The sequence below is a fragment of the Ursus maritimus genome, unplaced genomic scaffold (assembly GCF_017311325.1).
Source record: "Ursus maritimus isolate PB19 unplaced genomic scaffold, ASM1731132v1 scaffold_23, whole genome shotgun sequence".
NCBI lineage: Eukaryota > Metazoa > Chordata > Mammalia > Carnivora > Ursidae > Ursus > Ursus maritimus.
Genome location: NW_024424786.1, coordinates 21,884,718 through 21,888,564, shown reverse-complemented (window position 1 = coordinate 21,888,564; position 3,847 = coordinate 21,884,718). Strand labels below are relative to the sequence as shown.

The window sequence follows — 3,847 nt, the reverse complement described above, 5'->3', positions numbered from 1 at the left end:
CCACCGCAAGACGCCTTAGGTATGGTAGGGTTCAGAAGATGAGTTGTTAAGAGAAGTGATAAACTAAACCTTCCCCTCTTGCCATCAAGGAAGCAATGAAGGAGGCTGCACCCCCATGCCCACAACCAACCCCCCACCCCTGCCATGAAGGGGAAGATGTGGAGTGCTCTGTGGCAGGGGTGTGATTATTCCTGCTTGTTCAAAGAGTGGGCATCACGGGATTCCGGAGAAAGAACAGAAGGCCCCTTGCCTTCCTTCCCATGAACAATTGACCAGAAGGAAGAAGGGACGCTCAGCCCCTGGATTTCCCCGCAGGAAACCTGGACCCTACTAGGGCCTCCTGCTTCCCCTCCCTCGGCGCGCTGGGTCAGTTCCAGGTGAGCTCTCTGCCTGTTTGGAAAACAGAAGCCAGAAGGGGCCAAGTGCAAACTCAGACCGTGTGTGTGTGTGTGTGTGTGTGTGTGCATGTATGTGTTCAACTTCAACTCAGATGCTTTTAGAAATAGCAATTTTTAAAACCTCTGATTCATCAGAGAGGGAGCACAAAAGGTATTTTTCTTCTCGTTTACCCTGCACCTACTGTGTGCTGATACTCTGCTTAGCCCCGAGAGAGAAAGAACGTGTCAGCCTCTTCAGGTGTTTGGGTGGTACTTAATTACTGAAGCTGCTTAATTACTTTCCTGCACCCTGTTTTTCATCAATAAACTGGGAACTTGATAGCTGCCTTGCAGAGGTGTTGGGATAGCCTTAAATTTTAATTCCGTGTGAAAGCATCTAGTACCGTCGCTGACACACGGCAATCTCCTCGAGTTCCACATCTATTATTAGTTTTTCATGAATCTGTTATTCATGGAGAGATTCCACCTCTCCGAGATCTCTCTTTCAGCTGTGGCCGTGACACATACATGGGAAATGACGCACATATGACACAGGGCAGGACGGGAGAGCATTACCAGCCCAGATGGGCACAGAGAGAGTTGTGCCCGAATGTTCTGTGGAGGGAGATCCCCACGTGTTCAGAAGAGCAGGACTCGGGTGTGCAGAAGGGTGAGGTAGGGAGCTCCATGCTTGGGGTGTCCTGTCACCTTCCACTAGTACCCCACACTGTGCTGTCCTGGGGCGCATCCCTGACATCCTTCATGCATCACCTGCTTTACTGGAGAGGCACAATAGCTACGATGAAATCTGCGTGATAGATGAGAAAACTGAGACTCACGGAAAGCCATGCCACCAAGCCACAATCAGCTTGATTGAGTCAAAGAAGGCTGTGGGGTAAAATGTTGCAAGGTTAAGGGGGCAGGCCAGTCACGCACAACTTCAGGCGGAAGCTCAGAGAGTAATCTGGCAGTTGTCATAGTAACAACCTGAGTAGTAAGGACCATGACAACAAACTATGAACTGTTACTAAGCACTTATTTGTTGGGCCAGGCATCATGGAAAATGCTGTGTATAGACTCGTTTGGTTCTCATGGTAACTGTATGAAATTGGTGGTATTATTAACTATTATTATTAACTTTCTTTTCTTTACATAGGAAAAGTGGAGGTGTCGAGAGGTTCAGAAATTTTCTCCAAGGTTGCTGGGCTCTGAACTGGCAAGGTCAACTGCAAACCCAGGTCTGTCTACCCCAAAGCTCAGGCACTAAACCACAGCAGCTGCCTCCTGAGTCCTGCGGAGACCAGTGTGTTCTGGAGTATTGTAGAAAGAGGCCTTGTAGGGAACATCCAGCCTGCTCTCATCCAATACCCCTTGTGGCTGGACCATCCTCTGCCTGACAAGAGATGACGGGTCACAGTGGTCCAGGCACAGTCTCTGGAGCTGGGTGAGCAGTTCCTTTGCACTTCACCACCACGTGAGGACTCTAGTTTCCCCCATGCCTGCCCTCTCTCCAGGCTAACCATGCTCCTCTTCACGGAACTTCCACACCCTTCACCTTCCCAGGGTCTGTCTCTGGCGATGATCTAGTTTGCCCATGCCTGCCTTACAACCCAGCACCCCAAACTCAAAAGACAGCCCTGCATATGACTGGACTGGTACAAAGAACATTGGGACCCTCTCCTTTATTTATCATACAATCACACTTTCACTTTCATTGTTTCGCACTGCAATAGGTCTTAAGAAATTGCTGAAGTTTTTCAAATAAACCTCTTTAAATCAAGTCAAAGCTTTTCCAAAACTCTATGGGTAAACGCACTCTGATATAGCTGAAAAATCCAAATGCTTAGTAATGTCATTTTAGAAATTTGAAGAAGAAATTTCAAAAGCAACACACAGTGTTGCATTTTAAATCAAACAACGGAGAACAGAGTAAAGGAAAAGTGAATGATCTTCCTGCTCCCCACATCACCCTTTTTTTCTCCAATGTAAACAATATTAAGTTTGGAGCTACCTTTACAAAACAGACACACATGATACAAGGGTTCTTTTCAAAAAGATTACATCCTATTCCAAGTGTCAGCAAACCATGATCTACAGCCTAATCTGGGCCACTGCCTGCTTTTATAAATAAAGTTTTATTGAAACACAGCCAAGCCTATTTTTTACGTATTGTCTATTGATGCTTTTGCATTGCAATAGCAGAGCCTGAAATACTTGCCATTTGGCCCTTTACAGAAAATGTTTGCCCCTCTCTGCCCTATGTACTACACTTCAACCTTTCACTTAAGACAGTATCATGAACACCTCTCAGGTAACTGCATATAGATCTAACGTTCGTTTAAAAAGCTATCTAATATTTCATAATACGGATGAACTATAATTTATTCTCTAACTTCACTATTTGTGATCTTGTGATATAATAAGAAATATGTATTTTGTCTTCCTCTCTGGTTCCTGGCACAGAGCTTCTAAAACCCTTGGAATTTCCTGAGTAATGGGCTGAGAGGAGCATTTTTATTATTCATTACAAAGCCCTTTGCAACCATACCTGAGTTTATGCTAATGAGGCGACACTTGGTGGGCCCCTAGATAATTTCAGGATGGGGGGCTGGTTGCCAGAGTAACCAACCATGTGATTGGAAGGCAGAAACTTTCAACCCTGTTCCCATACCCCTCCCTACCTCCAGGGAAGGGAGGGGGGCTGGAAACTGAATCACCAATGGCCAATGATTTCATCAACTGTGCCTATGAAATGGAACCTCCATAAAAACCCTACATGAAGGCGTTCATAGACTACCTGAGATGGTAAGCGCATCCATGTGCTGGGTGGGTGGTGCCCCCCAACTCTACAGGGACAGAAACTCCTGTGTTCAGGATCCCCCCAGACCTTGCCCTATATACTTCGTTATCTGGCTGTTTGCTTGCATCCTTCATAAAATTGTTTACAATAAACTGGCAATAGCAAGGAAAGTGTTTCCCTGGATTCTGTGAGCCCTTATAGCAAATTATCCAACCTGAGGAGGGTGTCATGGGAACCCCCAATTTGTAGCCAGGTCTGACAGAAATGTGAGTAACCTGAGAACCCATTACTTGTGATTGGCATCTGAAGTGGGGGGGCAGTCTTTTGGGACTGGGCCCTTAATGTCTGGGGTCTGTGCTAACTCCAGGCAATTAGTGTCACAATTAAGTTGACCTGTACGACACCAGTCGGTGTCCACAGAGCGCTAGAGAATTGCTTGGTGTGGAAAAGCCACACGTTTGTCAGAAGTAAAATGTGGGTAAAAAACATCACAGAAGTAGTATCATTGATGGACTCCTCAGATCGCATTCAGATTTCGGCCACTATGGACAATGCCGTAACAAACATCTATTTTTTTAATCCTTCAGAAGAATCTGGACATGATAGAGAGATCACAGGGCTCAAGCATGAAGCTCCTACTGTGCCAGGGAGCCTCTTCAAGCAGCAGTCA

The 3,847-nt window shown here is 46.0% G+C and overlaps 1 long non-coding RNA gene across 1 annotated transcript in view; it reads left to right on the top strand.

The window, feature by feature from the left end:
- The window catches only part of LOC121104699, a 3,141-nt gene extending 665 nt beyond the window's left edge, over positions 1 to 2,476 (top strand). Inside the window, exons 2-3 of the long non-coding RNA XR_005837043.1 lie at positions 90 to 377; positions 1,534 to 2,476. This is a non-coding gene — a long non-coding RNA (uncharacterized LOC121104699). The remainder of the gene's footprint in view (positions 1 to 89; positions 378 to 1,533) is intronic.
- Positions 2,477 to 3,847: the final 1,371 nt, after the last annotated feature.